The 24515-nt window shown below is 48.2% G+C and overlaps 1 pseudogene; it reads right to left on the reverse strand.

The window, feature by feature from the left end:
• The window catches only part of LOC148507994 (uncharacterized), a 32356-nt pseudogene extending 14795 nt beyond the window's left edge, over positions 1-17561 (reverse strand).
• Positions 17562-24515: the final 6954 nt, after the last annotated feature.

The following is a 24515-nucleotide window of genomic DNA, read 5'->3' on the forward strand; positions in this document are numbered from 1 at the left end:
GTGTAGTCTGCGTACGCATACCCGATCGCACAGGTTAGTTCGTGCACGCGCAGTACGATGCATAGACATGCGCAGTGCGTAAACATCGGCCGAGTTCTGCGTTCTCTCCTGTGCGTCCCTTGCTGAATCAGTCCCTGTGTCTCTCTTCCTGTCCCTCCATCTCTCCCTCTGTCCCTCTCTCTCCCCCTTTCCGATCTGTCTCTCTCTCCCCCCGTCCGCCCTTCCCTCTATCTCACCCCAACCGCCTCTCTCTCTCTCCCTCTGTCCTACTCTCTCACCCTGTCCCTCTCTTTTTATAAATATATCTTTATATATCTACATAGATTAATAAAAAGTATTTGTATTTTTATTGTCAATAAATGAAAATAAATAACATTTCTACAATACTTACCTTGTAGTAGTTTTCCAGAAGATGATGACTTTACAAAAGTTTTGAAATGTTATGGTTAGTGACAGCTCTGTGACGTAAAGAAGTCAAGATGAGAACAATTTATTAAACTTACATACAGAGGGCCTGATTCAGAGCTGGACGCTCTTTCAGAATCAGGGCAGCCTCCTCTGTTTTTTTGTGCGGCCTCCTGGCCGCTCGCTAAGCTGTGGGTGACCACCCACAGCTTTAGCCAGCGGCCAGGTGATGGTCGCGATGGTCATGACCATCGCGACCATTGGGGCTTGCGACGAGACCCTTGTGGTAGGGTCTCGTCTGCCGCAAGCCCCAGTGAGCTTTCGGCTCTAATAGAGCCGGAAGCTCACCGCTTACATCACTCGTGACGTCAGTGGGGCCACCCCCAAACGGCAGGCGTTCCTTCGTGAACGCCTCTGTTTGGCCAGCCACCCCCCCTGCCCGCCTACAAAACGGGCGAGCTGTCAATCACCATTGACAGCTGCCCCGCTTTGGTGCGAGACTCGTAGCGAAGGAGCGCCCGTCGCTGGCCGGGTCTCGCACATACGCACACCGGCTCTGGCGTGCGCAGTGGGGGACTATCGACCTGCTTGCGAGCGCTGTACGCTCGCGAGCGGGTCTGAATCAGGCCCAGAGTACTCTCGGTCCATCTCTCTCTCTAACCATCCATCTCTATCCCAGAGCACCCGTCCCTCTCTCTCCCCCGTTCCGATCTGTCTCTCTCTCCCCCCGTCCGCCCTTCCCTCTATCTCACCCCAACCGCCCCTCTCTCTCTGTCCGTCCCCCTCTCTCTCCCTGTCCCTTTCCATCCGTCTCCCTCTGTCCGTCCATGTCTCTCTTTTTCTCTCTGTCCGTCCGTGTCTCCCGCTCTATAAATATATCTTTATATATCTATATAGATATATAAAGATATCTAATTTCATTGTCAATAAATAGAAAAAATGTTGTACAATACATACCTTATAGGAATTTTTTGGAAGGTGAATACTTAAAGTTTGGAAATGTTGTGGCTTGAGTGATGGCACTGTGAGATGAAGATATCAAGATGAGAACAATTTATTAATTGTATTACATTTACATACAGAGTAATGTGCTCTCTCCCTGTCCAACCATCTGTCTCTCTCTCTCTCTCTCCCTGTCCAACCATCTCACTCATTTTCTCCTAGACCGTCCTTCTCACTCCCTCTCTCCCTGTCCTACCGTGTCTCTCCCTCTCTCCCTGTCCTACCGTGTCATTCCCTGTCCCTCTCCCTGTCCCTCTCCCTGTCCTACCGTGTCTCTCCCTCTCTCCCTGTCCTACCGTGTCATTCCCTGTCCCTCTCCCTGTCCTACCGTTTCTCTCCTTCTCTTCCTGTCCCCCCGTGTCATTCCCTGTCCCTCTCCCTGTCCGTCAGTGTCTGTCCAAATGTCTCGCCCTCTGTCCTTCTCTCTTTTTATAAATATATCTTTAAATATCTATATAGATTTATAAAAATATATTTATTGGCTTTGTCAATATATTGGAAATAAAAAAAAGTACAATATGTACCTTTTAGGAGTTTTCCAGAAGGACAATACTTACAAAAAGTTTTGAGGCTTGAGTGAAGGTACTGTTAACGTAAAGAAATCTGGATTAGTACAATTTATTAATTGTATTAAATTTACATAAAGAGTACTGCACACTCTCTCTCTCTCTCTCCCTCTCCTTATCTGCCTATACGACCCTCTCCCTGTCTGTCAAGCCTCTCTCTCTCTGCCCGTCCTCCTCTCTCTCCCCATGCGTCATCTCTTAGCACACCATAACCTTCCCCCTGCGTCATCTCTTAGCACACCATCATCTCACCCCTGCGTCATCTCTTAACACACCATAATCTTCCCCCTGCGTCATCTCTTAGCACACCATCATCTTCCCCCTGCGTCATCTCTTAGCACACCATCATCTTCCCCCTGCGTCATCTCTTAGCACACCATCATCTTCCCCTGCGTCATCTCTTAGCACACCATCATCTCACCCCTGCATCATCTCTTAGCACACCATTATCTTCCCCCTGCGTCATCTCTTAGCGCACCATCATCTTCCCCTGCGTCATCTCTTAGCACACCATCATCTTCCCCCTGCGTCATCTCTTAGCACACCATTATCTTCCCCCTGCGTCATCTCTTAGCACACCATCATCTTCCCCCTGCGTCATCTCTTAGCACACCATCATCTCCCCCCTGTGTCATCTCTTAGCACACCATCATCTCCCGCCTGTGTCATCTCTTAGCACAACATCATCTCCCCCTGTGTCATCTCTTAGCACACTATCATCTTCCTCCTGCGTCATCTCTTAGCACACCATCATCTCACCCCTGTGTCATCTCTTAGCACACCATCATCTCCCTCTGTCATCTCTTAGCACACCATCATCTCCCCCCTGTGTCATCTCTGAGCACACCATCATATCCCCCTGTGTCATCTCTTAGCACACCATCATCTCCCCGTGTCATCTCTTAGCACACCATCATCTCCCCCTGTGTCATCTCTTAGCACACCATCATCTCCCCCTATGTCATCTCTTAGCACACCACCATCTTCCCCCTGCGTCATCTCTTAGCACACCATCATCTCCCCCGTGTCATCTCTTAGCACACCATCATCTTCCTCCTGTGTCATCTCTCTGCACACCATCATCTCCCCCTGTGTCATCTCTTAGCACACCAGCATCTCCCCCTGCGTCATCTCTTAGCAAACCATCATCTCCCCCCTGCGTCATCTCTTAGCACATCATCTTCCTCCTGTGTCATCTCTCTGCACACCATCATCTCCCCCTATGTCATCTCTTAGCATACCATCATCTCCCCGTGTCATCTCTTAGCACACCATCATCTCCCCCTGTGTCATCTCTTAGCAAACCATCATCTCCCCCCTGCGTCATCTCTTAGCACACCACCATCTTCCTCCTGTGTCATCTCTCTGCACACCCTCCAGGCATGTGCCCCCCTCGACCCCCCTGATTACGCCAGGAGGTGACACACATGAAGTGACATGGTAGGAGGTGACACACGTGACATGTTAGGTGAAGCACATGAAGTGACATGTTAGGAGATAACACACGTGACATTTTAGGAGGTGACACACAGATGTGAACTATTAGGAGGTGAAACACATGAAGAGACATGTTAGGAGGTGACACACAGATGTGACATGTTAGGAGGTGGCACACAGATGTGACATGTTAGAAGGTGGCATACAGATGTGACATGTTAGAAGGTGACAAAGATGTGACATGTTAGGAGGTGACACACATGAAGAGACATGTTAGGAGGTGGTACACAGATGTGATATGTTAGGAGGTGACAAACATGAAGAGACATGTTAGGAGTTGACACACAGATGTGACATGTTAGGAGGTGACATGTTAGGAGGTGACACACAGACGTGACACACAGATGTGACATGTTAGGAGGTGACATACAGATGTGACATGTTAGTAGTTGACACACAGATGTTATATGTTAGGAAGTGCCAGCCATGAGGCTGTTTGCCAGCTTAGCGCGGCGCTAACAGCCTCGTGCCCGGCACTTTACTTGGAGAAGGCTGGTTCTCGCAAATAGACCCCCTGGTTAAGGCATGAGAACCGGCATTCTTGGACCTAAGTTGTAATAGTTGGACTAAGCAGCGCGGTGAATAGAATAGCTTCAGGACCAATGCGCCTAATTGAATCGCCCCCTTTGTACTTTGCTGTTTATGTGGATTTCTAATGTAAAAAACGAAAAAGATAATCAAATGAAACTGCTTCAGATATGTCTTCATACATTTTAAAACACAATGCACTTATATTAATTTATCTTTTTTACATAATAGATCCATCTCTGATAACTAGGTTGTAAGATATGTCATTTTTTATTTATAGTGAGTATCTTGGTAAAACTATCAGAGGTAAAATAATATCCAATTATTAAAGTTGAAACATTTTCCCCCCAATTAAAATATTCATTACTTCCCTATCACTTGGTACTTTATACAATTGCTATAAACCTACACCTTCAGGGCCTAATTCTGATCTGCAGACGGCTCCAAACGTGACCGCATGTATCCTATTTTAACACCATGCATGTTTTATACTGAAGATATGGATCTGTTAGTGCCTAACACTAACCCTCCCCTAGTGCCTAACCCTAACCCTCCTCTAGTGCCTAACCCTAACCCTCCCCTAGTGCCCAACACTAACCCTCCCCTAGTGCCCAACACTAACCCTAACCCTCCATCTAACCACAGTACTTACCGTTGGGATGCCAGCGTCGAGATTCTGAGAGGTGTCAGTAATCCAGCGCCGTCATCCCGACCGGAAGTAGATGAAAAATATTTTTTTATAATCTATATTAAATCCTTTAAAAGATTTTACAAAAAGAAACTAAATATTAAAAAGGAATAAAGCATTTTTAAAAGTGAAAAAATTGTGCTTACCTGCCATCCTTAGGTTTAGTTATGTGGAGATGAACACAGTTGGTCCTCCGCTCATCCACATTACTTGTCTGACTGGCAACCAGTACTAAGGGCAGAGGCACACATAGGTGAATGGGTAGTAGCATACATGGGTAAATGAGGTAGAGGCACAATCAGGGAGTGGTACAGAGACAGACAGGGAGTAGGGACAGAGGCACAGACAGTGAGTAGGGACAGAGGCACAGACAGGGAGTAGGGACAAAGGCACAGACAGGGAGTAGGGACAGATAGGGATAGGGGAGTGAGGCACACATATGGGGCAGGACTGAGGCTCACATATGGGGCAGGGCTGAGGCACACATATGGGGCAGGACTGAGGCACACATATGGGGCAGGAGTGAGGCACACATATGGGGCAGGGCTGAGGCACACATATGGGGACAGACTGCACCTGTGAAGTATCTCTGTGCACCACAACTACTACATAACCTTGCTGTTTGGAGAACACTGTCCTGCAGCCTGGGCAATGGATCAGGGTGAGCTGCTGGAAGGAGAGAAAAAGAGAGGAGGAGAGCTGGGGGCGGAGCTACTGCTGATGCCGGGGAAGCACAGCTCATCCAGCAGGGGCCGGCTTGGGGAACCTTCCTGAGAGAGGGAGGATCCAGACCAGGCACTATAGGAAAATCTATCCCTGCTGCCTGCCTGCAGCTGCCGATGATCTCAGCCAGGAACTGCAGGCAATGACATAAGCAGCACATAATAAATCTAATCCTCACCCACACAGAGAAGCATGGGGCAGCCAGCCATCTCCCTGTTCCATCCCCCCTTCCTACTCCCTCTGTCCGTGGCTACCAGCAGCCATATCCCCCTCCCCCCTTCCTTCCAGTGCCCGGTGACAGCCTGTCACTTACACCCCTCCCAGCTCCTCAGCGGCAGAGAAGAAATAGGTCCCATCTGCACTTCCAGCAACTGAGACCAGGTGGCGCTGGTGCGCAGCGCCCAAGAGGTGATATCACCAGGCTACTAAGCTTCATGGGGCCCAGAGCAGCTATATACTATTGGCTGGCACAGTGGCGTGTGCCGTTAAGTCCCCGCCTGGGGGCGCCACATACCCGGGTTCGAGACCAGGCCCGACCCCCAAGAGCAGTGACCACCGCATAGGCAGTCAGCAAGAGGAGACAAAAGGCCGTGAGTCAGTAGATCTGGCGTTTAAGCGCCTACCGTCTCCGCTGCCAGTGGTCTTGGAAGGATGGGGGAATTTTTGGCTTCTTCAAAAACTATTTTATTCCAGTGCCCACTTTATTTTTCATTATTAGGGATTTTTTTTTTTTTTTACCACTATTATTACTTTCACTTATCTGCATTATTATTTCTTTATTGTATTGCTGCTAGCTTTATGCATATTGCCACTTATGAGCAGTGGGGTAACCAAGGGGGGTCGAGTGGGGCATGTGCCTTGGGCACCGTAGGAGGCCCAGCAGAGGGGTGTGCCGCCGACCAGGGCATCGTACCCGTACCGCCTGCCCACCACCATTGTGCCGCAGCCGCCCGCCTACAGTACAGGAAAATCTCACAATGAAGATGGGGGGGCTGGGTACATATTACCCGGGCCAGGCCTGTATAGGGTATACGGTTAGCATGCCACTAGTTTTAATACTGCAGGACACAATACAGACATTGTAAAGAGGACAGATGATATCCCGATCACAATGAAATACCGACGACAACAAAAACCAAAGTTATGGTATCCTGACGATAACAATATAGACAAAGACCAAACACCGGCAAAAGGAAATACCGACAACCGAACATAAATACCGATTACAGAAATACCGACACCATTTCACTCATGTCAGACAATACCGACAGCAAAGAATTCCCCATTAATGAAAATACCGACTAATGTAATATACCAACTGACAGTATACTGACTGATACAAAACAACGAAAATCAAAATACCGCCGAACATTATGGTATCCCGACAATAACAATACATTCGAGTATTTACAAAGAAGGGAGTTGAGCTATCTGTCAGCGAGTTGATCGATGGTGAAGTAGGTCGAGTAGTAGGCTCCGGCTACTGACAGTCGGGAACAATAGCCGGAGCCAATCAGCGGCCGCTCAACAGTCAGCACGGCTGCTGATTGGCTGGCGGGACGTGCAAAGTCCGTGCAGTTCCGTCAGCTGGCATTCGGGAGGTATCAGTATGGGTGGCAACACACATACTGAGACCGGTTGTGTGGATTGAGAAACTCGTTTTCTCTTTTTGCAAAGTCCATGGATTACTGCGGAGACCAGCGCCAGGATATAGGTGAGTATGCAATCTTTTTTGCAGGGCCAGTCATTATGGATTCTACTGGAGAAGAGGACAGAAGCATCTGGTATAGGTAAGTATGTGTGAATGGGTAGGGGTATGAAATATAGTTATACTTGTCACTGTGTGTGTGTTTTGTCTTTCTTTAACTATTTATTTTACAGTGTGGGTACAGTTGCCAGCCGTCTACTGGCACTTGTAGTTGCGCAAGTGCCAAGGGGTAGGCATGCTGGTACCTGTAGTCCCACTGTAAAATACAATAGTTTTACATTATTTGGCCCCCCCATTACCTCCATACCTACCGCTCCAGTGGTATGGGGAAGAGCCCCGGGCTTCAGCGTAAGCCTGGGGTGCTCGGGAGGGAGCCTTCAGCAGGAGCCTCGGCCAGCGTGGGGGGATAATGTAACCATTGGAAAGCCTGGTCATGCTGACATATATAACATGTACAAATACCCATGTGCTATCACTTCCAAGCTGTCCTTTTTTAAGCTCTCAATAGTCCAGCAAAAATCCTCCACAAATGTTAGGACATATGGCCCCCAGGTCCTTGTATACAGACCGCAGCTCCCCTTTTAATTACCCTGGACTCAGTGGGCATAGGTGATCTGTAGTATGAAAAGAAAAGGGGGCGCTCTATCGTGCATGAATCAATTTAATACAAAGGACATAAATATCCACATCTCCGTGAAACGAGGTAATAGACTCGTACCAATGTAATAATCACTGTGGGCTGGATACCACATGATATTTACTGCAACCAAATGGCAATGCAAGTCTCCAAAGCGCTCAATGAGCCCACTCAGTATCACGATCGGCAGAACTCCGGACTTCCACACCAACGAGGAGGACGCCAAGGGGAGGGCACACTGCGTCAGTCAGGCCATGCTCTAACGCGTTTCGTAGTTCACTTTGTCAGAGGGCTGGCCTGGCTGACGCTCTAACTCCACTATAAGATAACCAACAGCCAATGGCTGAAGGCCTCAGTGTAATCATTTACATATGTAAACAAAGACCTCGTCGCTGCGTATCTGAGTGATGTTTTCCGATTCCTTAGTAACCCCTAGCCGGGTTATAGATCAACACAACTCAGACAGCCAGGGGTGAAGTTTACATGCCATAGATATGTATTTCTACATTTAAAATTGTTACATTAGTCCTAATTTCTGACCAGTAAAAATGTTGCTCAGATATACCATAATAATTGATATCAATGACATCGATTCCAGTAATATATATTCGCTTCACACAGCATTTATACCTAGTTATGAAGCGATTTACAAAACATTTTTTGCAAATATGAATATAGATTAATAGGTTTCTATATAGTATGTCTGTCCAAAGGTCTCGCCCTCTTTTACCTCGTGATCAGGGGCGTATCTACCCATTGGCCAGGATAGCTCTCGCCAGGGGCGCCGACCAAAGGGGGGGGCGCCATCCGGTAGTGCCACCTGCAGCTAATGGGTGGACTAGTCCCCCGGCCCCACAAGTGTAGGGCAGACCGCAGTGAGAGCGGTCTGCCCTATCCAGTTTACAAACACAGCCGCCAGTGGCGGCTGTGTGTTTGTAATAGCAGCCAGCCAATGAGAGTCAGACAGACTGTCATTTGCTGCTGTATCGTCCGCGGAGGGAGCCGGCTGGAGCTCACTCTTGAGCTCCGTCTTCCGGCTCCCCCCGCAGCATGTGATGGGAGAGATGTTATACGTCATGACGTCTCTCCCATGCAGGAGAAGAGAGGGCCAGGCGAGACTCAGAGCGAACTGTGGCGGTCGCGTCAGGAGCGGGGAGCAGGTAAGTTGAATTTTTTCTGTGGGTGTGTAAGCCTGGCACAGCAGGGGGGGGCACTTAAATAGGGGGTGGCCGCTACTGGGGGCACTGTATAGGGGTGGCCACTACTGGGGGCACTGCATAGGGGTGGCCACTAATGGGGGCAATTTAGGGGGGTGGCCACGGTATAAAGGGGGACTACTCCTGGGGCCACTGTATAGGGGGACTACTACTGGGGGCACTGTATAGGGATGGCCACTAGTGGCAATTTAGGGGGGGTGGCCACTACTGGGGGCACTGCATAGGGGTGGCCACTAATGGGGGCACTGAATAGGGGGGACTACTACTGGGGGCACTGTATAAAGGGGGACTACTGCTGGGGGCACTGTATAGGGGGGACTACTACTGGGGGCACTGTATAGGGGGACTACTACTGGGGGCACTGTATAGGAGGACTACTACTGGGGACTATTACTGGGGGCACTGTATAGGGGGGACTACTATTGGGGGTAATGCAGCATTGGGGGAACTGTTGCATAGGAGGGACTACTACGGGGGCACTGTATAGGGGGGACTACTACTGGGGACAATGCAGCATAGGAGGGATTACTACTGGGGGACTACTACTGGGGGCACTGCATAGGGGGTGGGAGGGGGGAGCCAGTCCACTACATTGCCAGGGGCGATTGGATCCCTAGATACACCCCTGCTCGTGATCTCCCCATCTTCGTTTTATCCCTGGGGGGTTTGATTTCATGAAGTCTGATATTGATGTTGTGGGCGGGTGGGTCTCCCTAAAATATTCCTTGATGGACTTAAATCAGTTGATGTCCTCTTTAAAGCCTCAAATCTATTTTTATGAATTAAGTTTTCTGGATTCCCTTTTTTTTTGGACATGGAACCCGCCCCTTTTTGGGAACTCCCACTTTTCTTGGAAGCCAGGTCTTACATGCCTTTTTCTAGGGGTATAGTTAGTTTTACATTCTTCATTTCTATTCCTGTAAGAGATGTGCTCCGGTCTCTCCAGTTTTTCTTCTCTCCTCTATTTGGGGAATTATTAAAGGTTTGCACTCTCTTTTGTCTTATATCACGTTTAATATGCCATGTTCTAACTTCATCTCTGTCATAGTCATTCTTGTCCCTTAAATGTTTACGTAGTTTAGTGTCAATTACTTTTTCTTCTATATTCATCACTTTTTTTGATCTATCTCCTTTTTTGTTTTTATGAACTGATCTGTATCATTGGCTTGAATGAGGGCTATGAAATCACCCCCTTCATAGAAAGCCCCTAAAAAAACTATGGGGGTCATTCAGACCCACTCGCGAGCGGCAGTACGCTCGCAAGTGGGTCGATGGTCCCCACTGCGCATGCGCACGACGGAGGGAGCTCCGTCGTGCGCGAGACCCGGAGAGCGAAGGACTTTCCATCGCTCCGAGTCTCGCACCAAAGGGGGCGTGCTGTCGATGTTGATTGACAGCACGCCCCCTTTGGTGGGCGTGCCGGGGGCGTCCCATGGGAACGCCTACCGTCTGAAGCCGGCCCCACTGACATCACTAGTGATGTCAGTGGGAGTGATTTTGGCTCTGATAGAGCCAAAATCACTCCAGGGCTTGTGGTTGAGAAACCCGACCACAGGGTTTCACTCGCAAGTCCGATCGCGACCATCTTGTTGCACGCTCGTATATGCTGTGGGTGGTGATTGATTGACTGTGCATACTATATATAAAACCTTTTAATCTATATTCATATTTGCAAAAAATGTTTTTGTAAATCGCTTCATAAATAGGTATAAATGCTGTGTGAAGTGAATAAATATTGCTGTAATCGATGTAATTGATATAAGTTATTATGGTATATCTGAGCAATATTTTTACTGGTCATAAATTAGGACTAATGTAACAATTTTAAATGTAGAAATATATATCTATGTCATGTAAACCTCACCCCTGGCTGTCTGAGTTGTGTTGATCTATAACCCGGCTAGGGGTTACTAAGGAATCGGAACATCACTCAGACACGCAGCGACGAGGTCTTTGTTTACATATGTAAATGATTACACTGAGGCCTTCAGCCATTGGCTGTTGGTTATCTTATAGTGGAGTTAGAGCGTCAGCCAGGCCAGCCCTCTGACAAAGTGAGTTACGAAACGCGTTAGAGCGTGGCCTGGCTGACGCAGTGTGCTCACCCCTTGGCGTCCTCCTCGTTGGTGTGGTAGTCCGGAGTTGTGCCAATCGTGATACTGAGCGGGCTCATTGAGCGGTTTGGAGACCCGGGAGACCAGCGGCCGAGACGGAGCATTGCCATTTGGGTGCAGTAAATATCATGTGGTATCCAGCCCACAGTGTTTATTACATTGGTACGAGTCTATTACCTCGTTTCACGGAGATGTGGATATTTATGTCTTTTGTATTAAATTGATTCATGCACGATAGAGCGCCCCCTTTTCTTTTCATACTACAGATCACCTAAGCCCACTGATTCCAGGGTAATTAAAAGGGGAGCTACGGTCTGTATACAAGGACCTGAGGGCCTGATTCAGAGCCGGATGCTCGGACAGAGTGCTCGCAGCTGACCACCCACAGCTATAGCAAGCGGCCAGGAAGATGGTCGCGATGGTCAAGACCATCGCGACCATCGAGCTTGTGACGAGACCCTTGTGGTAGGGTCTCGTTGCCGCAAGCCCCAGAGAGATTTCGGCTCTGACAGAGCCGAAATCTCTCCCTCTGACATCACTCGTGATGTCAGTTGGGCCGCTCCCAAACGGAGGCGTTCACATGGGAACGCCTCCGTTTTGGCAGCCACTCCCCCGGCCTGCCCACCAAAGGGAGCGTGCTGTCACTCTACATCGACAGCATGCCCCCTTTGGTACAAGACCCGGAGCGACGGTTTAGGGAGCGACGGTTTAGCCGTCTCTATCCGGGTCTCGCGCATGCACACGACTGAGCCAGCACCGTCGTGCGCACTGGGCCACCATCGACCCACTTGCGGGCGCATAGCGCTCGCGAGCGGGTCTGAATCAGGCCCTGAGTGCCATATGTCCTAACATTTGTGGAGGATTTTTGCTGGACTATTGAGAGCTTAAAAAAGGACAGCTTGGAAGTGATAGAACATGGGTATTTGTACATGTTATATATATCAGCATGACCAGGCTTTCGAATGGTTACATTATCCCCCTCCCCGCGCTGGCTGGGGCTCCTGCTGAAGGCTCCCTCCCGAGTACCCCAGGCTTACGCTGAACCCCGGGGCTCTTCCCCATACCACTGGAGCGGTGGGTATGGAGGTAATGGGGGGGGGCAAATAATGTAAAACTATTGCATTTTACAGTGGGGCTACAGGTACCAGCATGCCTGCCCTTTGGCACTTGTGCAACTACAAGTGCCAGCAGACGGGCAGCACCTGTACCTCCACTGTAAAATAAATAGTTAAAGAAAGACAAAACACACACCGTGATAAGTATAACTATATGTCATACCCCTACCCATTCACACATACTTACCTATACCAGATGCTTCTGTCCTCTTCTCCAGTAGAATCCTTAATGACTGGCCCTGCAAAAAAGATTGCATACTCACCTATATCCTGGCGCTGGTCTCCGCAGTAATCCATGGACTTTGCAAAAAGAGAAAACGAGTTTCTCAATCCACACAACCGGTCTCAGTATGTGTGTTGCCACCCATACTGATACCTCCCGAATGCCAGCTGACGGGACTGCACGGACTTTGCACGTCCCGCCAGCCAATCAGCAGCCGTGCTGACTGTAGAGCGGCTGCTGATTGGCTCAGGCTACTGTTCCCGTCTGTCAGTAGCCGGAGCCTACTACTCGACCTACTTCACCATCATCAACTCGCTGACAGACAGCTCAACTCCCTTCTTTGTACATACCCGAATGTATTGTTATTGTCGGGATACCATAATGTTCGTGGGTATTTTGATTTTCGTTGTTTTGTATCAGTCGGTATACTGTCAGTTGGTATATTACATTTGTCGGTATTTTCATTAATGGGGAATTCTTTGCTGTCGGTATTGTCTGACATGGGTGAAATGGTGTCGGTATTTCTGAAATCGGTATTTATGTTAGGTTGTCGGTATTTCCTTTTGCCGGTGTTTGGTCTTTGTCTATATTGTTATCGTCAGGATACCATAACTTTGGTTTTTGTTGTCGTCGGTATTTCATTGTGATCGGGATATCATCTGTCCTCTTTACAATGTCTGTATTGTGTCCTGCAGTATTAAAACTAGCGGCATGCTAACCGTATACCCTATACAGGCCTGGCCCGGGTAATATGTACCCAGCCCCCCCATCTTCATTGTGAGATTTTCCTGTACTGTAGGCGGGCGGCTGCGGCACAATGGTGGTGGGCAGGCGGTACGGGTACGATGCCCTGGTCGGCGGCACACCCCTCTGCTGGGCCTCCTACGGTGCCCAAGGCACATGCCCCACTCGACCCCCCTTGGTTACCCCACTGCTCACAAGTGGCAATATGCATAAAGCTAGCAGCAATACAATAAAGAAAGAAATAATAATGCTGATAAGTGAAAGTAATAATACTGGTAAAAAAAAAAAAAATCCCTAATAATGAAAAATAAAGTGGGCACTCAGTGGCAATAGAATAAAATAGTTTTTGAAGAAGGAAAAAATTCCCCCATCCATCCAAGACCACTGGCAGCAGAGACGGTAGGCGCTTACATGCCAGATCTACTGACTCACGGCCTTTTGTCTCCTCTTGCTGACTGCCTATGCGGTGGTCACTGCTCTTAGGGGTCGGGCCTGGTCTCTAACCCGGGTATGTGGCGCCCCCAGGCGGGGACTTAACGGCACACGCCACTGTGCCAGCCAATAGTATATAGCTGCTCTGGGCCCCATGAAGCTTAGTAAGTAGCCTGGTGATATCACCTCGCTGGTAGCCACGGACAGAGGGAGTAGGAAGGGGGGATGGAACAGGGAGATGGCTTTCTGCCCCATGCTTCTCTGTGTGGGTGAGGAATAGATTTATTATGTGCTGCTTATGTCATTGCCTGCAGTTCCTGGCTGAGATCATCGGCAGCTGCAGGCAGGCAGCAGGGATAGATTTTCCTATAGTGCCTGGTCTGGATCCTCCCTCTCTCAGGAAGGTTCCCCAAGCCGGCCCCTGCTGGATGAGCTGTGCTTCCCCGGCATCAGCAGTAGCTCCGCCCCCAGCTCTCCTCCTCTCTTTTTCTCTCCTTCCAGCAGCTCACCCTGATCCATTGCCCAGGCTGCAGGACAGTGTTCTCCAAACAGCAAGGTTATGTAGTAGTTGTGGTGCACAGAGATACTTCACAGGTGCAGTCTGTCCCCATATGTGTGCCTCAGTCCTGCCCCATATGTGTGCCTCAGTCCTGCCCCATATGTGTGCCTCAGTCCTGCCCCATATGTGTGCCTCAGTCCCCTCTCCCTATCTGTCCCTACTCCCTGTCTGTGCCTCTGTCCCTACTCCCTGTCTGTGCCTCTGCCTCTACTCCCTATCTGTGCCTCTGTCCCTACTCCCTGTCTGTGTCTCTGTCCCTACTCCCTGTCTGTGCCTCTGTCCCTACTCCCTGTCTGTGCCTCTGTTCCTACTCCCTGTCTGTCTCTGTACCACTCCCTGATTGTGCCTCTACCTCATTTACCCATGTATGCTTCTACCCATTCACCTATGTGTGCCTCTGCCCTTAGTACTGGTTGCCAGTCAGACAAGTAATGTGGATGAGCGGAGGACCAACTGTGTTCATCTCCACATAACTAAACCTAAGGATGGCAGGTAAGCACAATTTCTTCACTTTTAAAAATGTTTTATTCCTTTTTAATATTTAGTTTCTTTTAGTAAAATCTTTTAAAGGTTTTAATATAGATTTCAAAATATATTTTTCAGCTACTTCCGGTCGGGATGACGGCGCTGGATTACTGACACCTCTCAGAATCTCGGCGCTGACATCCCAACGGTAAGTACTGTGGTTAGATGGAGGGTTAGTGTTAGTGTTAGGCACTAGGGGAGGGTTAGGGTTAGTGTTGGGCACTAGGGGAGGGTTAGGCACTAATGGAGGGTTAGGGTTAGGCACTAGGGGAGGGTTAGTGTTAGGTACTAGGGCAGGGTTAGGCACTAAGGAGGGAGGGTTAGTGTTAGGCACTAGGGGAGGGTTAGTCTTAGGCACTAGGGGAGGGTTAGGCACTAGGGGAGGGTTAGGGTTAGTGTTGGGCACTAGGGGAGGGTTACGGTTAGTGTAAGGCACTAGGGGAGGGTTAGTGTTAGGCACTAGGGTAGGGTTAGCGTTAGGCACTAAGGAGGGAGGGTTAGGGTTAGGCACTAGAGGAGGGAGGGTTAGGGTTAGAGTACATGGACGGGAAGGTTAGGGTTAGGCACTAAGGAGGGAGGGTTAGAGTACATGGACGGGAAGGTTAGGGTTAGACAGTAGGGGGAGGTTAGGGTTTAGACATCGGGGGGGGGAGTGTTAGGTGTAGGGAGAGGGAGAAGACTAGGATACTGACCGACAAATGTCGGTATCCTAACCCTGTCGGGATGCTGGCGTCGGGAGTTCCTGGAACTATCCAATTCAGCTCGCTGTTAGCCTAACTAAAGGATTTCTTCTCTCATCCTCCTGAAGGTGCGGGCAGAAATCCCACTAAAGTGCCAGCCATGCGGCTGTTTGCCAACTTAGAGCGGCGCTAACAGCCTCGCGCCTGGCACTTTACTTGGAGAATGCTGGTTCTGGCAAATAGACCCCCTGGTTAAGGCATGAGAACCGGCATTCTTGGACCTAAGCTGTAATAGTTGGACTAAGCAGCGCGGTGAATTGAATAGCTACAGGACCAGCTTGCGCCTAATTGAATCGCCCCCTTTGTACTCTGCTGTTTATGTGGATTTTTTATGTAAAAAATGAAAAGGATAATCAAATGAAACTGCTTCAGATATGTCTTCATATATTTTAAAACACAACGCACTTATATTAATTTATCTTTTTTATATAAAGATCCATCTCTGATAACTAGGCTGTAAGATATGTCATTTTTTATTTGTAGTGAGTATCTTGGTAAAACTATCAGAGGGGAATTCATTTTGAAACGTTAACCTCGCCAGCAAAGTTTTCGCCGCACATCGGAGGTTTTTCCACGAAAACGTATCGCGCGCACTCCCGATATCCCCGTATTCAATTTGAAATGGTCGAAAACAGCAACCGGCGAAACTGAAATCAGCGACAACTTCGCTGATTTTCTGGAAAAAGACCCTAACACCCCCATAAAGATGCTCTGACATGGGGGATCACTCTGGATACCTCCGATTAGTCCTTCTGAAGGTTTTTGGGGTCTTTAAACGGGCTCAATAGCTGCTGTTTTGGGGATTTGGGAAGGTGATGAAGAATAGTATTTAGAAGGTTTTTTTGCAATAAAAAAAAACACTTGGGGCATACTTGGGGACCCCCCTAGATTCTATTTCACTAGTTTTTAACTTTGTACCCCAATTTTTTTTAACGCCCCCAAAATGAAAGTGCTTTTTTTGGGGTGTTCTAAGGTCTTTTTTTATAAATTTTTGACAGAGTTTACCTTTGGGGGACTGTCTGAAGGGTGCAGGGTGGTTTCCAAAATGTTGCACCCCAAAACCCCAATTCTGCACTTTTTTTCGCCACCCATTCCTTGGTGATACTTTTTCGCATGGTCGAATGCAATATACTTTTCGCACCGGCAAAAAGTTTTCAAATTGAATACGGTGTAAAAGCGGCGAAAATGACGTCATCCGAGCGAAAACTTCGCAAAAACTGACTTTTCGCTCCAAATTGAATACCCCTATCAGAGGTAAGATGATATGGCGGATGACTGTACTTTTGTCCTGACTGAGGTCTCTTAATGCTTTTTGTTGTTTAATGGACAAATTAGGGTTTATCCGATTAGGGGTATTTTTGTATCTTGTAATGGAGTCGTCCAATAGACGTGTGTAAGTTGTGATTGAGGAGATCATAGATGTTGGGTCAGAAGTAGATTTCTTATGGGTCCTGTGGAAATTATCCAGAATTGTCAGGTCCTTGTCAGTAGTATCATTTTTTTAATCAAAATATTTGCTCAATCTGAGTTTTCTTCCTAAATTATATATATCCATTTGCCACTCAACTTCGTCATGCCAATGTGTGGGGATGAAGGTTAGTCCCTTATTGAGGACAGATTCCTCTATAGTTGTTACATTTCTTGAAGACAAATTGAATATTCATTTTTCTTCCTTCCGACCGATCTTGTTGATCCTTTCGGCCTGACCTCCACGTCTGGTTGGCCTGTGTTTCCCCGCGGCCTTGAGTTTTCACCACGAAAGGGGCTCTAGTTGCAGCTTGTGGATCATCAGAGTGCGCTATTGCGAAATCGTTGTCACTATTCGAAGCCGCATAGTTTCTATTCGTTCTGTCCCTCCTCTGTCTCCAACTAGGTCTGTTGGTGCGGCGATCCGGTTCTGTTCCTGTTAGCCAGCGATATACTCGATGTTCCTCATAGTCCTGCTGCACTGTTTGTAGTTTTGATTTTTTAAACTTAACCAGGTCTTTTCTATAGGTCTCACATTGCTGATTTAATGTTGTCAACCAAGAAACATTGTCAGTGTCCTGCAAAATTGTTTCATGAGTGGATTTAAAGTTGTCTATCTTATTTCTAACCAGTTGCAGTTCTTTTCCTGCCTCCTCTATGACTAATATCATTAAGTCTAGACTGCACTTGTTGAGAATTGCGCACCAGCGCCTACAGAACTCAACGGTTATTGCGACCTATAGTAGGTAAGTTAAACCTGCCCTGTTCTCACAAACATAAAAGCCGGGCTGTTACCGTTGTCCGAATTGCGTTACCTGTGGATACCTACAAACAGGGGATAATTTTATACACCCCCACACCGGTAAAAAGTATAGTATACGACAGGTTCTGAATTGTTCTTCCAGGGATATATTATTTTATGCCCATGTGGCAAATATTACGTGGGAATGACATCGCACAAATTTAAGGAACGCGTGGCCCTGCATAGTTCCGCAATTAGAATGACACTCGCCGGCAAGGAAACAGACCAACCAGTGTCCAGACATTTCAAAGAAATGAACCATAGCTTAACATCTTTGTAATATATTGCCCACCGCAATATATTCATCCACAGGCGGCACTCTGGGTAAGTAATAACTGCACAATCACATAGCTTTAAAGTGCAACGTTTCAGCGCCTTTTATTAGCGCTTTTGTCAAGCCAGAATATACATAATTGGTTCATAACTTACCCCATTAAATAGCAGAACAACCCACGTGCATGCTGAACGCCAATCCCGCTGTCCGGCGCCCAAAGTACGCCGCACCGGAAATTACATCAACACCCTCCCCCGTTACCATAGTGACACATTACACAAATAATTACCGTCAAACATAAAAATACATAAACAGTGAAGATCCTGATACACATAAAACAAGGCACACTCAATTTATACATCAGATGATAAAGTGCATAGAGCAGCTGATACAAAAAAACATGCTTTACAGATATACGTGTATGCCAGTGCCGAATATCACCGGGGGCACAAATAACAGACGGGCTAACACTGGATATCCTGCAATCCAGTGGTAGAAGCAAACAGTTACTAATACAGACATGTATACATGCGGAACATAAGTATGTTACATGAACCAACAACCAATGTCACATAGCCTTAAAATACCTAAAATAGGACAAAGACTGATCTACAGACCATTAACATAATAAATGGCTAGATGAAGATGCGGCAGAGATCTAAACCAGATGCAGCAAGGAGGGATCCCTGTGCTCAGAGTACCTAACCAGCTAGTACTGTGACATGGGCGCTAAGAAGGAAATATATGTGTTACACTAACCCTATCTGATCAGTGGCTCGTGGCACAACATTAATAGGGCTAAATAAAGCAGTGCAGCCCTAATGACTCATATATATTTATAGAGAGAGAGAGGGAGACACGGACGGACAGGGAGAGAGAGAGAGACATGGACGGAGAGAGGGAGATGGATGGAAAGGGACAGAAAGAGAGAGGGGGATGGACGGAGAGGAAGAGAGAGGGACGGACAGGGAGAGAGAGAGAGGGGCAGACGGGGTGAGAGAGGGATGGGTCAGACAGGGAGAGAGGGACGGACAGGGGGAGAGAGAGGGACAGACAGACGGGGCAGAGAGAAGGACGGGCGGACGGGGAGAGAGAAGGATGGACGGACAGGGGGAGAGAAGGACGGATGCTCTGGGAGAGAGACAGACGGTCTGGGAGAGAGAGACAGATGACCAGGGATAGAGATGGATGGTCAGAAAGAGAGAGATGGACAGAGAGAGATAGCGCTCAGTACTCTGTATGTACATTTAATATATTGATCTAATCTTGATTTCTTTACGTCCCAGTGCTGTCACTATAGCCAGAAATGTCAATACTTTGTGTAAGTAATCATCTTCTGGAAAACTCCTACAAGGTAAGTATTGTAGAAATGTTATTTATTTTCATGTATTGACAATGACAATAGATATACAGTATTTCTTATAAATCTATGTAGCTATATAAAGATATATTTATAGAAAGAGAGGGACAGGGTGAGATCGGACAGAGGGAAAGATGGAGGGACAGGGAGAGATGGACGGACTGGAAGAGAGACACAGACGGACAGGGAAAGGGATGGACGGAAGAGAGAGGGACAGAAGGCGAGACTGTCGGACGGACCGACAGGGAGAGAGAGACGGACTGACAGAGAGAGAGAGAGAGACGGACTGACAGAGAGAGAGAGAGAGACGGACTGACAGGGAGAGAGAGAGAGAGAGAGAGAGACGGAGTGACAGGGAGAGAGAGAGAAGGATGTATATAAATGTAATACAATTTAGTTACAGTGTCTTGCCTCAAGCCACAAATTTGTTACATTTTTATTAACATACAACTGCTGGGGAACCCCTACAAGGTCTGTTTCCTAACATTCTCTTATTCATTCTTTTTTTCATAAATGAACTTAGATATACCTAGGGGGAGGGTTAGTTTTTGGTTGGGGGTTAGGTTTAGGCACTAGGGGGGAGGGTTAGGTTTAGGCATAGAGGAGAGAAGTATAGGGGGAGGGTTAGTTTTTGGTTGGGGGTTAGGTTTAGGCACTAGGGGGGAGGGTTAGGTTTAGGCATAGAGGAGAGAAGTATAGGGGGAGGGTTAGTTTTTGGTTGGGGGTTAGGTTTAGGCACTAGGGGGGAGGGTTAGGTTTAGGCATAGAGGAGAGAAGTATAGGGGAAGGGTTAGTTTTAGGTTGGGGGTTAGGTTTAGGCACTAGGGGGGGTTAGGTTTAGGCACTAGGGGGGAGGGTTAGGTTTAGGCATAGAGGAGAGAAGTATAGGGGGAGGGTTAGTTTTAGGTTGGGGTTAGGTTTAGGCAATAGGAGGGAGGGTTAGGTTTATGCATAGAGGAGAGAAGTATAGGGGGAGGGTTAGTTTTAGGTTGGGGGGTTAGGTTTAGGCACTAGGGGGGAGGGTTAGGTTTAGGCATAGAGGAGAGAAGTATAGGGGAAGGGTTAGTTTTAGGTTGGGGGTTAGGTTTAGGCACTAGGGGGGGTTAGGTTTAGGCAATAGGAGGGAGGGTAAGGTTTAGGCATAGAGGAGAGAAGTATAGGGGGAGGGTTAGTTTTAGGTTGGGGGGTTAGGTTTAGGCACTAGGGGGGAGGGTTAGGTTTAGGCATAGAGGAGAGAAGTATAGGGGAAGGGTTAGTTTTAGGTTGGGGGGTTAGGTTTAGGCACTAGGGGGGAGGGTTAGGTTTAGGCATAGAGGAGAGAAGTATAGGGGAAGGGTTAGTTTTAGGTTGGGGGTTAAGTTTAGGCACTAGGGGGGGGTTAGGTTTAGGCAATAGGAGGGAGGGTTAGGTTTAGGCATAGAGGAGAGAAGTATAGGGGGAGGGTTAGTTTTAGGTTGGGGGGTTAGGTTTAGGCACTAGGGGGGAGGGTAAGGTTTAGGCATAGAGGAGAGAAGTATAGGGGAAGGGTTAGTTTTAGGTTGGGGGGTTAGGTTTAGGCACTAGGGGGGAGGGTTAGGTTTAGGCATAGAGGAGAGAAGTATAGGGGAAGGGTTAGTTTTAGGTTGGGGGTTAGGTTTAGGCACTAGGGGGGGGTTAGGTTTAGGCAATAGGAGGGAGGGTTAGGTTTAGGCATAGAGGAGAGAAGTATAGGGGAAGGGTTAGTTTTAGGTTGGGGTTAGGTTTAGGCACCAGGGGGGGGTTAGGTTTAGGCAATAGGAGGGAGGGTTAGGTTTAGGCATAGAGGAGAGAAGTATAGGGGGAGGGTTAGTTTTAGGTTGGGGGGTTAGGTTTAGGCACTAGGGGGGAGGGTTAGGTTTAGGCATAGAGGAGAGAAGTATAGGGGAAGGGTTAGTTTTAGGTTGGGGTTAGGTTTAGGCACTAGGGGGGGTTAGGTTTAGGCAATAGGAGGGAGGGTTAGGTTTAGGCATAGAGGAGAGAAGTATAGGGGGAGGGTTAGTTTTAGGTTGGGGGGTTAGGTTTAGGCACTAGGGGGGAGGGTTAGGTTTAGGCATAGAGGAGAGAAGTATAGGGGAAGGGTTAGTTTTAGGTTGGGGGGTTAGGTTTAGGCACTAGGGGGGGGTTAGGTTTAGGCACTAGGGGGGAGGGTTAGGTTTAGGCATAGAGGAGAGAAGTATAGGGGGAGGGTTAGTTTTAGGTTGGGGGGTTAGGTTTGTGTACTAAGGGGGACGGTTAGGTTTAGGCATAGAGGAGAGAAGTATAGGGGGAGGGTTAGTTTTAGGTTGGGGGGTTAGGTTTAGGCACTTGGGGGGAGGGTTAGGTTTAGGCAATAGGAGGGAGGGTTAGGTTTAGGCATAGAGGAGAGAAGTATAGGGGGAGGGTTAGTTTTAGGTTGGGGGGTTAGGTTTAGGCACTAGGGGGGAGGGTTAGGTTTAGGCAATAGGAGGGAGGGTTAGGTTTAGGCATAGAGGAGAGAAGTATAGGGGGAGGGTTAGTTTTAGGTTGGGGGGTTAGGTTTAGGCACTAGGGGGGAGGGTTAGGTTTAGGCATAGAGGAGAGAAGTATAGGGGAAGGGTTAGTTTTAGGTTGGGGGGTTAGGTTTAGGCACTAGGGGGGAGGGTTAGGTTTAGGCATAGAGGAGAGAAGTATAGCGGGAGGGTTAGTTTTTGGTTGGGGGTTAGGTTTAGGCACTAGGGGGGAGGGTTAGGTTTAGGCAATAGGAGGGAGGGTAAGGTTTAGGCAATAGGAGGGAGGGTAAGGTTTAGGCATAGAGGAGAGAAGTATAGGGGGAGGGTTAGTTTTAGGTTGGGGGGTTAGGTTTAGGCACTAGGGGGGAGGGTTATGTTTACGCATATAGGAGAGAAGTATAAGGGGAGGGTTCATTTTAAGTTGGGGGTTAGGTTTAGGCACTAGGGGAGAGGGTTAGGTTTAGGCATAGAGGAGAGAAATATAGGGGGAGGGTTAGTTTTAGGTTGGGGGTTAGGTTTAGGCACTAGGGGGGAGGGTTAGGTTTAGGCAATAGGAGGGAGGGTAAGGTTTAGGCATAGAGGAGAGAAGTATAGGGGGAGGGTTAGTTTTAGGTTGGGGGGTTAGGTTTAGGCACTAGGGGGGAGGGTTAGGTTTAGGCATAGAGGAGAGAAGTATAGGGGAAGGGTTAGTTTTAGGTTGGGGGGTTAGGTTTAGGCACTAGGGGGGAGGGTTAGGTTTAGGCATAGAGGAGAGAAGTATAGCGGGAGGGTTAGTTTTTGGTTGGGGGTTAGGTTTAGGCACTAGGGGGGAGGGTTAGGTTTAGGCAATAGGAGGGAGGGTAAGGTTTAGGCAATAGGAGGGAGGGTAAGGTTTAGGCATAGAGGAGAGAAGTATAGGGGGAGGGTTAGTTTTAGGTTGGGGGGTTAGGTTTAGGCACTAGGGGGGAGGGTTATGTTTACGCATATAGGAGAGAAGTATAAGGGGAGGGTTCATTTTAAGTTGGGGGTTAGGTTTAGGCACTAGGGGAGAGGGTTAGGTTTAGGCATAGAGGAGAGAAATATAGGGGGAGGGTTAGTTTTAGGTTGGGGGTTAGGTTTAGGCACTAGGGGGGAGGGTTAGGTTTAGGCAATAGGAGGGAGGGTAAGGTTTAGGCATAGAGGAGAGAAGTATAGGGGGAGGGTTAGTTTTAGGTTGGGGGGTTAGGTTTAGGCACTAGGGGGGAGGGTTAGGTTTAGGCATAGAGGAGAGAAGTATAGGGGAAGGGTTAGTTTTAGGTTGGGGGGTTAGGTTTAGGCACTAGGGGGGAGGGTTAGGTTTAGGCATAGAGGAGAGAAGTATAGCGGGAGGGTTAGTTTTTGGTTGGGGGTTAGGTTTAGGCACTAGGGGGGAGGGTTAGGTTTAGGCAATAGGAGGGAGGGTAAGGTTTAGGCATAGAGGAGAGAAGTATAGGGGGAGGGTTAGTTTTAGGTTGGGGTTTAGGTTTAGGCACTAGGGGGGAGGGTTAGGTTTACGCATATAGGAGAGAAGTATAAGGGGAGGGTTCATTTTAAGTTGGGGGTTAGGTTTAGGCACTAGGGGGGAGGGTTAGGTTTAGGCATAGAGGAGAGAAATATAGGGGGAGGGTTAGTTTTAGGTTGGGGGGTTAGATTTATTCACTAGGGGGAGGGTTAGGTTTAGGCATAGAGGAGAGAAGTATAGGGGGAGGGTTAGTTTTAGGTTGGGGGTTAGGTTTAGGCACTAGGGGGGAGGGTTAGGTTTAGGCATAGAGAAGTATAGGGGGAGGGTTAGTTTTAGGTTGGGGGTTAGGTTTAGGCACTAGGGGGGAGGGTTACGTTTAGGCATAGAGGAGAGAAGTATAGGGGGAGGGTTAGTTTTTAGGTTGGGGGGTTAGGTTTAGGCACTAGGGGGGAGGGTTAGGTTTAGGCATAGAGAAGTATAGGGGGATGGTTAGGTTTAGGCATAGAGAAGTATAGGGGAGGGTTAGTTTTAGGTTGGGGGGTTAGGTTTAGGCACTAGGGGGGAGGGTTAGGTTTACGCATATAGGAGAGAAGTATAGGGGGAGGGTTCATTTTAAGTTGGGGGTTAGGTTTAGGCACTAGGGGGGAGGGTTAGGTTTAGGCATAGAGGAGAGAAGTATAGGGGGAGGGTTAGTTTTGGGTTGGGGGGTTAGGTTTAGGCACTAGGGGGAAGGTTAGGTTTAGGCATAGAGGAGAGAAGTATAGGGGGAGGGTTAGTTTTTGGTTGGGGGTTAGGTTTAGGCACTAGGGGGGAGGGTCAGGTTTAGGCAATAGGAGGGAGGGTTAGGTTTAGGCATAGAGGAGAGAAGTATAGGGGAAGGGTTAGTTTTAGGTTTGGGGTTAGGTTTAGGCACTAGGGGGGAGGGTTAGGTTTAGGCATAGAGAAGTATAGGGGGAGGGTTAGTTTTTAGGTTGGGGGTTTGGTTTAGGCACTAGGGGGGAGGGTTAGGTTTAGGCATAGAGGAGAGAAGTATAGGGGGAGGGTTAGTTTTTAGGTTGGGGGGTTAGGTTTAGGCACTAGGGGGGAGGGTTAGGTTTAGGCATAGAGAAGTATAGGGGGAGGGTTAGGTTTAGGCATAGAGAAGTATAGGGGGAGGGTTAGTTTTAGGTTGGGGGGTTAGGTTTAGGCACTAGGGGGGAGGGTTAGGTTTAGGCCTAGAGGAGAGAAGTATAGGGGAGGGTTAG

The sequence above is a fragment of the Taudactylus pleione genome, unplaced genomic scaffold, assembly GCF_031769625.1.
Source record: "Taudactylus pleione unplaced genomic scaffold, aTauple2 ptg000377l, whole genome shotgun sequence".
NCBI lineage: Eukaryota > Metazoa > Chordata > Amphibia > Anura > Myobatrachidae > Taudactylus > Taudactylus pleione.